Source organism: Podarcis liolepis (genome assembly GCF_965112155.1).
Source record: "Podarcis liolepis genome assembly, chromosome: 5".
In the NCBI taxonomy this organism is placed as follows: Eukaryota; Metazoa; Chordata; class Lepidosauria; order Squamata; family Lacertidae; genus Podarcis; species Podarcis liolepis.
In genome coordinates, this window is record NC_139556.1 from 45,360,571 (window position 1) to 45,374,806 (window position 14,236).

The following is a 14,236-nucleotide window of genomic DNA, read 5'->3' on the forward strand; positions in this document are numbered from 1 at the left end:
AGTCTTTTGTTAAGAAAGGACGTCTTGTTTCCAAAACACACTGGAGGCGATCGCTGGCATCAGAGTGCCACCAAAAGGCAGGAAGAGAAATTAGCAAGTACGTTCTGACCTTTACAAAGACAGCTAAGGTTATACACATAACATTTGCTTGTTTACTTTGTAAAATCAACAACGAGTTGTAAACTCAATGCTTGGTAAGCATCTTGACGCAATTGAAAAAGAAACATTTGCAACAGCCAACAATTGCCAAGTGACATTATTGCATATATCCCTGCTCTTCCGCATAAAGCCTGTGTTATCTGCTTTGCTCTATATCTATCGTGATGCAACTTTAATAACGTTCGCCAAGAATGCGCAGAAAATCACAGCTGTAGCTAGAGGCAAACCCCTCCCCAAAATGAGGTGCTTCTCCAAAGCCTCACCTAGTGAGCTGAGTATTGGCTTATGCGTGAGAATAAGCAAACGAATCGATCGCGGCAGTAGGTTGATGGGTACTGGTCGTTTTGATGGATATGACTGTAAAAAAAAAAGTCCAGATTGGTTCACAGTGGACCTCATACCATGTCAGCTAAAACCAAAGAGACACAAAAGTGACAGCTGTGGAGAGTACACTGCAGGCAGTCAATGGTTCCTGTGATTTATTGTTCCATCTGCCTTGCCGCTGTGAGGACAAGTTCCCCCTGATTTGGTTAAAATGAAAAGGACCTCAGAGAGCACGACGTGTTTTTTGAAAATGTGCAGAAACTATTTTTTTATTTTTTTTATTTCTTGATTTATGTCCCTTTTCCCCCCATCATAACGTTTGCGCCAATTGTTACCCAATAATGATAGCTGGGGGAAACAGGGTGTGGCAGGGGGGAACAGGAGGCATTTATGACCAAGAAATATCTCCCCCACTCATCCAAAATGAAGCAAAGAAAAAGAATAAAACAATTCGCCCCCCCCCCCCAAAAATGAACACCAAACTTAAATAACCTACTCTCTCTCAATAGTAACATAGAAATTAGGGGGGTTATCTGACTGTTTGGATTTTAAAATAGTACGCTCGTTTCTTCTTCTATTTTCTTGCTTAAATGACAGAAAACCTTTCTATGGAGAGAGAGAGAGAGAGAGAGAGAGAGAGAGAGAGAGAGAGAGAAAGAAAGAAAGAAAGAAAGAAAGAAAGAAAGAAAGAAAGTCGAGTTGTATATGACATGATGAGAAGTTCATAGGGAATGTTAGTATCAGAAGGAGGGCAAAGCGCTTGTTCCAGATTCACTCCCCTCCCCCCGCCCCAGCTTATCTCCCCAAGTTAAGCTGAAGTAAGAGAAGAATGCCTTTTTCGTGTTTACACACAAACTTTTTTTATTTGCCGTTTTTGACTTGAAAAGGAACGTTTCCTTCATGTGGCTGATGCAGCTTATTACCCCATTAAAGGGAAACACGGCATGACACTTCCGTCACCTTAACATGAAAGCCTAATCAACACTTAAAGGTGTAGCACAACACAAATATGCTCGCTCCTTGGGGAAACTAAAGTAGCAGTCGGAGAAACATTTGGACTTCTCCCACCCCTGTACACCCCCCACAACCCCGTGAGAATTGAAGTATGCCATGGCGGAGAAATACGGTTAATGTTTTAATACATTTATGGGGCATCAATAATAAATGAAGCATTATCCAGTGCTCTCTCAGAATAAAGTTTTAACAAATCTGAGCAAATTGAATGAATCTCGTGGAGTGATGTATTGATAATTTTCCGTGCGGATCACATGTTAAGGAGAAAAATGGGTTTAAAGGCCTCGGAGACCTTTCAAATTCCTGCATATGTTATATAATTCACTACTTAAAACGGCATGAACCTGTAAGCCACCAGAAGTTGAGGGAAAGGCTCTTACTCTCTAAATCTCATCAATGTTTAATGCAGATCAGCAAATTTCCAGCAAATTTCCCATGAAAAGGCCTGTTGGTTTTGATGGTGCATGGAAAGTTCTGTTCCCGTTTGCCTTCATGCGAGGTCCCCGAAGCCTTGACCTCTGTGGCAAGAACTTCCTGGCTGAAGGGTTTGCTAGGCCTCCCAGGTCCAACGTTGGTGTCAAAAGCTGGCCTGTCTCCTGTCTCAGGATGTTGGTTTTACCTCTCAAGTGTTTCCTGAATTTGTGAAAATTCTTTCTTTCTTTTTCTTTTTCTGGCCAGTTGTCCATAATGTTTAAATGCTCAAAAAATATTTATCTTTTTGAGAGAGCGAGAGGAGGAGAAAGGGCAAAAAACAAGGGAGAAAAAGAGAGGGGGGAGGAAATTGTAGTGGCTACTGTGGAGTGCAGGAATAGTCCCTTGAGACCAGTTCTACTTTTGGAACATGTTATTGTCAGGCAGAGGTCAACATCTTTTACCTCTTTTTTCCATTATTCAAAATAAGTATTGATGTTATGTTTTAGCTATTTAAAAGCCAGCTGCCTTGCTCATTTCAGATATTTTTTCTTCTTCTTCCCTGGTACTATTGTATGTGGTAATAGCTGGCCTGTGTATTGTCTTTCACAAAATCTACCCTTTCAGGGTCTCAGTCTTCAAATGATATCAATCAAAATTTATGCAATTCAAAATCCATATGTATAGAGTCCCAGTTCACCTCATTTAATGATAATAGTAAACCACATGTTGTGTACATGTCTAAAACACTTTTCTGGCTCTTGACTGTATTAACCCTAGGGGCACTATGTTTTCGTACAGCTTGCCCAACTGAGCAGCATAATATATTGATTAATACTTGGCAACAACCGAATTCTTGAATAATAAAACTGTGAACAAGGCAAATGTATACTAATAAAACAAGGGGAGTGCCAATATTATTCAGGCACCTATGTTAATATAAACTGCTCTAGAAGAACGGGGAGGGTTGAGATTTTCAAACAAATAAACAAAAAGCACAAGAGACAAACAATGCTGATTTGTTTATTTTTTCCCCTCCCTATTTCCTAATGTGATGACTTTATTAAGCAATTAGCATTACCTAGTGAAATACAGATTGCAAGTCTCCCCAAAGCTAAATGCTGAATCAGCTATAATTGCACAACTGTGAAAAGTTAGCTACTGACATAAGACAAATTAAGACTAGAGAGTATCCATTCGTGTGAATAAAATTGTTCACGTATACATATGAGCAGTAGAAACATTATAGGAGTCCCTGACGGAACAATAGCATTTGCGTCTGATAAGAATGCTGCATTTACTCGTGCTGTAACGGTCACAAGTAAGGTTTGCTTCTGTGGACAAGTCGTTACGATATTTGGCAAAGGAGGAACTGAAACATTTCCTCAATTTGCTTTGGCGAGCCTGAAACGCCGATCCCATTGTGCATTCCAGAAACAGAACAATGAATGGATAATGTTTGAGAAATCCAGGTTACAATTAAGAATGCTGTGATGTCATCAGGAAGACAGGAATGAGTGAGAGAGATGTGTTTAGAATGCTGCTTTTTCATTTGGAGCATAGTTTACTTAGGCAGACTATCTGTGACAATTTTGAATATAAATTTGACATAATACACAGCTATAGTAATTAGCTTTGTCAGTCCTGCTAACATTATTTTTAAAAAAGATGACTTATTTTTCTCAATGCAAAAAAACCAAAAAACATTCTGCTGCTTGCAAATGATTCAAAGCCTTTTGTGCAAAAGCCAGTATTGAAAATTAAGCCGTATAATGTTTCAAATGGCTGGAATGGGTTGTTAAAAACAGCAAGGTAGATCAGCACGGACTAAATCTGGGTCTTCCTTTAATGCCATTCGCATGAGTCACAGCGAGGCAGGAAAGCTGTTGACAAATTAATGCTTTAAGAAAATAAACTATGGTCATGTTGAACACAGAGCAACTTTATCCTGATTAATTTGTGTTGGAGTCGCTCCAGCCCTCATTGACAAAGCCCTGCATTTTGTACAAATGTAATTTCCTAATATTTACACGAGGAAAGCCTTGGCAGTTAAGCTTTGCCTCCAGTGTGAGTTTTGTGGTTAGGGGGGAAAAAAGACAATAAAAGTACAGAGAGCTAATTGTAAGCACATTTGGAGGGGGGGAGAGATTTTGACTCTCCTCCCTCCACAGCCCTATTAAAATGTGTTATTATGTAGTACTCAAAAGGAGCATAGTGCCAGTCTCCACCTGGCAAAGTTTTAAGTAACACACACAGCATCTAGTGCTTCCTAACAACTGCACTGCTCTAGTTGAACACAACACCCAAAACAAAATTCTTATAGCGTGTAACAGCATTGTTCTCTGAAATATTGGCATAAATTCAGATCAACCTGCCTGATCTCACAGCCCTTCTTATTTTATGTCTTTCTTTAAAGAGAATATTAGACATTTGTACAACTGTATAATTTAATAAAATCTGAGTGGGAGTAGAACTGCAATTATAGTCTATTGCTTTGTTTTAAGAATATTAAAAAAAAAACCTTTAGTTTTAATGAGATTTTTCCCCCCTCCCCCATCAGTTTACACAATTTTCCAGATGCAAAATGAGCTTTTGGCTGTAAAATATTTTATCACATTGTCTTACACAATAAAGATTAGATGTTTTCGTGCTCTCTCAACTGCACTGCAATTATTTTTTAGTGTTTGCAAATCATAATATAATTTAAAAACCATATTTTATACCTCATCTAAAATACTTTTATAGTATCGAGATGGAAAACAAAAATCCCAACAACAACATCTATTTAACTCTTCTTTTAAGTGGTTGTAATATGGTTTGGTGTACTTCCCGGGTTTTGGTTTTTTTCATATAAAAAAACCTTGCTCAAAAAGCTTAGTTGCTCTTGAAAACAAATCTCTCAAGCAGCATCTTTGTAAAAAAAAAAAAAAATCCCTAGAATTTAATTCCCTTGACTAAAGAACCCAGAGAGCCTGAATGTAAAAATAGTAGCCTTGTCATTTCACATTCATTAAGTGAAACTCAGAAATTAATAATGTAAAATATGCTTTTTAATTAGTCTTACATTCTGCCCAATGTACTTAAATGGGATCAGCAGCTCCCCAATGATTTTTTTCTTAATAAAGTATTAGCCTGTGATGCACAGGGGTTGACAGGTATGATAAACTGGAAAGTACTTTTCAAGGCATATGAATGATACCAAAATAGTACTCTTCCATTTAAATGTAATTAACATCAGGGAGCAATATTACGTGAAGAGAAGCCTTCAAGAATTTTATTTCAGGGGTGGAGATCTTTTTTTCATTTCTTGTTTTATGAGTAGTTTGATGATTGCAGGCATGATTTTATAATTTAATTACCTTTGTTGAAAGCTAAGCTTTTTCTAATAGCCGGGCAACAGGATCATAAAGCACTCTTCAAGTGTATTGAAAAGAAAGCAAATCTCCTTTGATAACTTTACTTAGTAGGAAAAGGGGGGTGTGTGTGTGTGTGTGTGTGTGTGTGTGTGTGTGTGTACCTATATATGTGTGTTCTCCTATAGAACCCCAGCGAGAAATTCTCCCCATGTCAATTTCAAATTACCTGCTTCTGCTACTTGCGGTTCATTTAAATGTAAAAATAAGTTACTGGAACACTCACCTGTAAAGAGTTAGATTCTGGGACAAAAAAAAAACAACTTAGAAAATATATCAAGAGTGAGCCACAAAAAAGAAAGAAAAATCACAAAAAGCTTTAAACAAAGGACAAATTATAACCAACTACCCCCTAACTTTCTCTCAAAATGACATTGCTTCTTTGAATTGCTATGAAGATAATAAACGATCATTGTTTTTCTGTTGAATAGCATCCTCTAACTGTCCAAATGTCAGTTGTGTTTACTTAAGATTGTCTGCTGTCTCTAAGTAACTACATTCCCAAATGAAGCATGTTTAAAGAGTAAACATGCAAAGAGACTCTAGTTCCGGTGAAATGGCCAAAAAAAAAACCCCTAAGCAATCTTCACTTTCATAATGCAAGAGTCACGCTCAATTTCATAATGCACCCGTTATTATCACTGTAGGGCTTTGTAAAGATGATCTGCCCTTGGGCTGCAAGGACTTTCCTAAACTCACAGGGAGACATCTATATATGAGGTACAGATGCGATTCTTTTCCTATGCTTGGCCATCAGCACGGAGGTATGGTTTGACTTCATTCCACTTTCATCTCTGTCCTTTTGACATCCCGGTTTCCTCCAAAGCATGCCTCATTTCTAAACACGCACTGACACTGCTATGTGTTTTCACACTGTTCATCTGTTAACTTCTGTTGATAACCACACTGGGCAACGTGTTTGGAAGCATAAAGTGTTTGTGACACTAATGTACTATGCTGCTTGCTAAATGCTTCCTCAAATGTATGTCTTTTGAGCAGCATTCATGCTGATTAAACTTGGTACGGGTGACAGAATCTCTTTCCGTACTTGGAGGGAAACATTCCAAATTTCCCTGAGAGTTTGCTAACTTCTTCATCAACTGCTAAATAGCTGTGGGTTTCAAATAAAGACCCTGATCAACTTCTCAGTTGCTGTTTTTCATGTGCACTTCTGACTGCTAAATAATGAAAAGTGTCAATGTGAAATGACCCCTTGATTTGTTAGTAAAGATGCTGTTTACAACAGGAAATAAATATCCTGATGCATGCAGGCAGCCACCCACAAGTCATTACATGAAAGAAAATGGTGTGTGTGTGTGTGTGTGTGTGTGTGTGTGTTTTAAAGGATCCAGCAAAATCAGGACTGAATCATTTGCTATGGAAACACAGCCATTCTGCTACTTCCCAAATGAGCATCTGTCTGGGAGAGTTTGTTTGTAGAACAACAAGTGTCTAGCTGGCAAAAAATAAAAATTGCACCGGAATCCATAGAATCCCAACACACACACACTGTGCTTTCGTAGCTCCTAATGCCTTTTGCAACTGAAGCCATTATGTGTGATTCCCTCTCTTTGCTGAAAGTGAAAATGCTTATCTTTGGTACCCACATACCAAATGTAAGATCTTGTGTAATATTTTCCAATCACAAACAATATTGCATTATTCCCCAGAGGGCTAGTTGATATACCTGTCTATTTATTTATGTGTTCAAGTATCCAGAAACCCATATAATTGATGTGTAGAAATATAATCTGTGCCATTTGTAAGGTTCCACTGAACTTATACTGCACCTGGGGATTCCCAGAAGTGCTATGTTACCTATACAAAACCACCTGCAATTTACTGTTATGGCTGAAATATTCATAGATAAGCCTTATGTAAAGATAATGGCTTAATATATGGGTATAATTCTGCACCCCCAAAGCAACTTTCTGACAGTACAAGTATGCCACTAAAAAGTAAAAGACATGTGACTTTGATTCAGATATTCAGAAATCTAACGTTTGTTGCACTCCAGTTCTTACCATATGGCTTGTATTCGTTCAAATGCTTTACATTTTGTCTCCTCGTGATTACTCGATGGTACCTGAATATTGATGTCTTTGGGAATTATTTTTTATCTATATATTCCCTCCACCCCACCCTTATATTCCCAATAGGTAAGTCAGATGAATGAAGCACAAGCCCTCATTTGGGGCACCCGGAGATTCAGCTACTGGATCAGATTCGCATTTGTTTCATTAAGCAAGTTTTGACTGTCTGCACTCAGACATACATGGCTTAGACCATGGGTAGGCAAACTAAGGCCTGAGGGGCGGATCCAGCCCAATCGCCTTCTAAATCCGGCCTACGGACAGTCTGGGAACCAGCATGTTTTTACATGAGTAGAATATGTCCTTTTATTTAAAACGCATCTCTGGGTTATTTGTGGGGCCTGCCTGGTGTTTTTACATGAATAGAATGTGTGCTTTTATTTAAAACGCATCTCTGGGTTATTTGTGGGGCATAGGAATTTGTTCATTTTCCCCAAAAAAATATAGTCCGGCCCCCACAAGGTCTGAGGAATAGTGGACTGGCCCCCTGCTGAAAAAGTTTGCTGATCCCTGGGCTTAGACTAATAAACTAAAAAGGTATAAATGAACACTCATTGCCACTGCAAATATATTGGTCTCAGCTGTTAAAAACACCGAAGGTATACTCCTGGGGATGTGTAGTACAGTTCTCAATAAAGATCTGAAAAGTTTGAAGTCCCAAAGGCCTTTCAGCTCCATAAAGGACAGGACTTGGGAGTCCTGTTTATCCTCATGAATCCTCCAAAAGCTCATAGTTCCCACCCCAGGGCTGCCTCCTCCACCCTCTGCTCATCAGTATGTAAGTGGCTTTCCTGCTTATATTGTTTCCTCTTTTTTTTTGTAAAGGAAAACTTGTTTACAGCAAGATTTTAAAAACATCTATACCTGGATATATTCTGATCCTAAACAGCTGGCTAGGAAATACATTATCTTGCTATCAATGGGACTTTCTTTCCAACTAAACACATTTAGGGTTGGAAGTTCGTTTGGCTTCCAAATTAAGAGCCATGCTTATGAAAAGTACAAGTGACCAATGGAGTGTGTATGTGAGAAATCATTCAGTTTTTCTTTCTTTCTTTCTTTAAGCAGAGGAAGACTTGTATGTAACTTTCTATCCAAGACATATAACACGTTTGTTGCCTGAGTGTCTCTAAAGTAAGATAGATACATAGTTAAACGGGATGCTTGTCATTTATAAGAAATATCAATGCTTTAACTATTATTAGAAATGCTGGTTTTACACACACACACACAGAGAGAGAGAGAAAGAGAGAGAGAATGAAGAAGACAGAATGCTTCATCCTGAGGATGTGCTTATTCTTTTGGAAGGATCAGCTACATATCCCTTGCCCCGGCCCCTTAATGGACAATCCAAGAAATGACATTTGTGCCGGTGCCAGAGGGATTGCTTGTTTGCCAATTGGCTGAAGTTAACATGCTGCAGTGGCCAGAGACAAAGAAATAAAGAGACGCCGGACAAATTCATAGGATACAGCGTAGTGACGAGGGGAAGATTGTGCTCCATGCTAAACACGTTGGCCATGTTAATGGCCTCCAATCAATCACTCTTAAGTGCTATTCATCATTCAATCAAAAGAAGACAGAACATGTATATTATTTAGACAAGTTTGAAATCATTTTAGGTTACAGAAGGTCAGGAGAGCCACCTTTCAAATCATCATGAAGAGATAGGAAAATGTTCAGGAACTGTAACAACCCTTCATCTGTGAACCAGGCTAATAGGCATGCAGTAGATGCTCGTGCAGCGCGCTCGCTCAGGGCTAAAATAAATAAAACGGTGCCATTGTAGAGCAGCTCCTACATAAATAATAAGTGTATGAATAAGCCAATATGGTTGTAGGATATTTTGGTTAATATAGTTATCTAAACTGACTGAGAATTTACACACTCTCTGTGACATCTGAGAAGCTTTGCGGCTCTCATTGGACCACAACATCTTTCATTCACCTTTTACTGTCTCTAAGCAGAAGGAAGCTAATCTGGTACTTTTATTAGAGAAGACATAGAAATCATAAAAGAATACTGAAGTGGTGTTTTTTTGTGGCAGAGGATCTCCCCGGTAGCATCTATAGCAGGGGTTGGTAAAGCTGTGGCCCTCCAGATACTGTTAGACTTCAACTCCCATCAGCCCACAAATGGTTTGGGATGGTGGGAGTTGCAGCCCAACATCTTAAGGGCCACAACTTCCTCACCCTTGATCAACATAGCCTGCAAATAAAATGGAGGTCCATAAAATGGCAGAATATGCTTATTATAGTAAGCTGCTTTTATACCAAGACAGACCATTGCTCCTTCAACTAATATTGTCTACATCGGAGTCAGAGAACTTGGCTTGTGGGCCAAATGTGCCTTGCCAGGGGTTCAAATTTGACCCACAAGGCCAATTTCTCCAAACCGCACCCAACTACCCACATTAGACATTGTATGTGATGTCAAGTGTGGGGCAGGAAGAGATGTGGCTGCCTTAAAGTGCCTTCCCAGTTGTGCATTGGCAAGGGAAAACAGGATTCAGTACTAGTGACCATCAGTTGATGGGTGATAGAGCCAAGGCCTCCTGGAATAACTGTGTGTGGTGCTTTAAAGTTCCAGCTTCTGGACTTCTAAGTGCCTAATCAACTGATGTCATTGTGGTATCAGGTGAATGGCAGGTGGGCAGCCCTGCCCACCTGTCAAATTTGGTCCATGAGACTAGATCCTGATCTGGCCCCCTGAGCCAAAAAGGTTACCCAGCCTTGGACTACACTGACTAGCCATTGCTGCCAAGGTTAGCAGGGTACTTCACCAGTAGCTTCCAGGGCCCATGGGATGTCCTTGAAGCCTTTCCTCAGCCGAAAATAGTGAGGAGAATTGGAGGACAGAAAAGAGGGAATTGGTCTGCTTAAACCCCTAACACATGTCCTGGTACAAAGATGAACAATAAGATTAAAAACCTCCCTTCCCTTTATTATACAGAAAAGCTTCAGGAGGGAGGAAACAAGAGAGAAGAACTTCTCGCTTTCCACTCTCCAGAAACCACACACACATACTGTAGCTCTAATTTATCATGGTTCTCATGACTACTTCTGTACAGCTGCTGCAGCTTGAAAATTGCATGGAACAGCTAGCAAGTGAACATCCCAACGCGCAGTATGTCCTGCATAGTTTGCACACCAAAGAGACGCTGTGGTTCAAATCTTCCCATTTGGATCCTCACGGCTTGTCGGATAAGCCTGGTATTTCAGCTGCGGTTTTGTGCGTGCCTCCTAGCGCACAAAGCTGCACCAGCTAAAATTGACAGCGCAGAAGATATTAGGGTTTAAGTGCATGTGCCATGCTAATCTGCCCCCTTGATCCAGTCTTGCATGCAAACATGGTTCTTCCCACACAAATGTGCCCTTCCTCTGTGCTTTCTATATTACGAAGAATAGAATGGGTTGGAGCCATGGAGGAGTCACCGATCCGTTAGCATTTCGTTTGAGGGGGCTGATTAACTCCTTCCAGGTGGTGCCCCAATATATGCTTTGACTTTCTTCTGCTTTACTTTGGGGGGAAAGTTGTTGCAAAGAAGCTGCTCTCTGCATGAACACTGACAGTGGGGGACTTAGTTTCCACTGACAGACAGCCCATGATGTGCATATGTGTATGTGGGGGGGGTGTATGTGTGCACCTGCATGCATGTGTGTGCTCAGGATATATAGATGTGAGCAGGCTCACCAAAGATGCACATAGACACACTTGCTGGGTGTCACTTACTAGCAGGTCCAATTTAAGCAAATGGAGAAGATGGGGTGGGGGACTATTGGCCCTCAAAAAGGTTTCTCTTAGATTGGGGTTGGGCATCTGTAGCCTTCCAGCTGTTTCAGACCCAGGCACCATGGTCAATGTTCATGGGAAATGGGATTTGTAGGGGCCCAAGAGTTCCCCATTCCTTTATTTTCTTATGTAGGTGCTTTAATATTATGCAGGTATTGCTTTCTGTTAGAGTAGTGTCCATAAGAAGGGGTTAATAAAAATATTTTCCATGTTATAAGGAGAGATTAGGTATTATCTTTGGCTTCCAGGGGGCTTTAGTCTGGCAAAACTGTTCTCTGAAACTGATCAAGGCTGCAATTCAATACATATCTGTTCAAAAGCCGCATTGAGCTCCAGTGTGTATGGATGACACCACAAGCCAAGGCAGTGTAAACTATCATCGTCATTGGTTTGATAGGAAATTGCATCCAAGATTTTACTTATTGCCCACTTTAAATTGGAAGACATGTAATTTACAAAATCCTAATCCAGATATTTCCATAAATGGACAGCAGATGGGGCTACAAAAATCATCAAATAAAAAGTAATGGAAAACAGCCTATTTCCATTCGAAAAAGCAATTCATTTAAAAAAATAAATAGGATTCTTCTTTGCTGTTTTAAGACATCAATGAATCTGTTCGTAATGGGCTTTTGTAAACTGATTATCCTTGATAATCTCATTAGTTGAAATTATCTTGCTTTTCTAACATGGTAGATTTTTAAATACCTTTTATTTCAGATCCCTCTGGGCATGTTGCAGTGCAATTTACTATTAAGCAACATAATTATCTATCTCAAACCTAAGTGTTTAGGAGTTAAAAGAATCAAGACACAGCTATTGAAATGGTGGAGAAAATGACCCCACAATCTAGATCCCAAACTAGGAAAGAAAAGGTGGGAGGGGAACCTATTTTTAACAGAGAATTCATTAAAAAGCACACCATTCTTAAAAGTAATGATGATTATGATTATGTAAATGAGATGGACACACTGATCCTAATAAACTGCTTTAGCTGCTACACAGATAACACCATTTATTTAAAACACTTCTATCCCGTTCTTCATTGCAAAAATAAAATAAAATTCCAGAGCAGGTAACAATTAGAAGTAGAATTCATATACATAAAAACAAAGGAGAAGATAAGAGCAAATAAATTTGCTAGAAAGTAAAGGATGCACAATGATCCAATCTGACAGTAAACTCCACTGAAACCCACTTCTTTCCCCAGTGCCAAAAGCTCAACAAAGTTGGTGTCAATTGTATCACTTGAGCTGGACAAGTTACAAAAGCTTCCTGTCAAGACTGACTGCTGGACCAGTCCAGTGCAAAGCCCCACTTTGTTCACTGGGACTCACTTCATGGTGAGTGTGCACAGGCCTTGCAGCCAGAGAACATTTCTCTGCATTGCTGATACAAATATTATGCATCTAGCCAAGCCCTTAAGATAACCATCAGAGGCTCTGCTCTGAGTTCCCTGCCAATCTGACATATGAAGTGTGGTTGCAAAGGGGAGAGCCCTTTTAGTGGTAGTTCCCCAGTTGTGGAAGCCTCTCCCTGGAGAAATTTCACCTGGCCTCTACCCTGACATCCTTTCAGCACCAGGCAATAACTTAAAAAAAAAATCATTTCATGCATTTTAACACAATTCTACTGTTATTTAAAATCATTCTGATATTAATATTTATAATCTTTGCTCTAGTGGAGTTTAGATTTTTTTTAAAAAAAACAAAACCCTAATGTGTTTATTTTAGTTCTCCATTCCAGTGGTCTTGTCACTGGCAGTAGAAGAAGAGTTTGGATTTGACAGTAGGCAGTGTGTGGTCTCAAAATGGGGTGCTTCAAGGATAGGGCAGAGACGGTGTTGTGCCCCACTTCTGGTGAGGGCCCCAATTCAGACCCCGCTACTGGGCCAGCCTGACAGCTGGTGCAACAAAAAAAAGACCCCCCCTTTCTGTCCTGAACAATAGGGTCGATTAGGGCTGTAGATGCAGTAAGGAATCTACTGCTTTGTATCTCCACCCCCCACATTTAGCAACCATAACCTCTCTAAATTTTAGGTTGGGTGACAGCTTTGGAAGAACAAACAAGCTTTGGAACAACAAACAGGAGACCTTCTCTTGTCAATAAGTGGAGATCTTTAACCAGGTCTGTATCTGGATTGGAACTGAAATTGACTTTACATACAGAATTGCATTTAATTGGTGTGTGTATATGGCTTGTTATATTAAAAATGGTTTGTATCTATGGAATTGTTTTGGCATTTTGAGTTCTTTTGACTGTGAAATCGCTTTGAGGATCCCACACAATGGTTTTCTTTTTGTCTCCATCTTTTCACGGAATCACAGAATTGTGGAGTTGGAAGGGACCTTGATGATCATCTAAGTCTAACCCCCTGAAATGCAGGAATCTTTTGCCCTAAGTGGGGCTCAAACCCACAATCCTGAGATTAAGAGTCTCATGCTCTACCCACTGAGCTATCACCTGCCACAAATCTTTTGCTGAACATAGTCTAGGGAAAGACCGCATTTTGTAAGCAAAAGCCTTGCTCTGATCTTTTTCAAGGAACAACATGTATCCACTCAACAGAAAATAGATATGCCACAGCTTTAAGCAGAGCACCCAGGCAGTCCCAGCTCCTTAGTAGACTTGCGATATGTTTCCCAGCAATGGCAAGGATATAGCTCGAAGGTGAAGAGAAAGGAATTGACACACGCACAGCTGCCACATCTGGATAATTCAGCCCACGCGTGGGCACCTGAATCTCAGGCGACGGGTTACAGACTTGCATTGGGGTGTACTAATAACACAGGCAGCCAAGGAGCATGCTTCTAAACTTCAAGCCACAAGAAGATGAGCTGCCAAGTGAGAAGTGATTTTATGCTTCTGATAGAGGCTCAAGCAATTAAGAAGTAGAAGTTGTTTTTTAGAGTGAGAGCGAGCGAGCGAAAAGCTTAAATCTGCATTTTATGTATGTAAGTTTGCAGCCGTAATGGGATTATGATGTCAGCAAAGGGAGAGAAGTTTGCAGCTGCACTGGGTTATGGAGGT

The 14,236-nt window shown here is 40.0% G+C and overlaps 1 long non-coding RNA gene across 1 annotated transcript; it reads left to right on the top strand.

Annotated features, from left to right (window-relative positions):
* Positions 1-12,503, top strand: LOC310708152. Its single transcript, XR_014526885.1, has 3 exons — positions 1-97; positions 5,969-6,085; positions 12,417-12,503. It is a non-coding gene; the product is annotated as an uncharacterized lncRNA (long non-coding RNA).
* Positions 12,504-14,236: the final 1,733 nt, after the last annotated feature.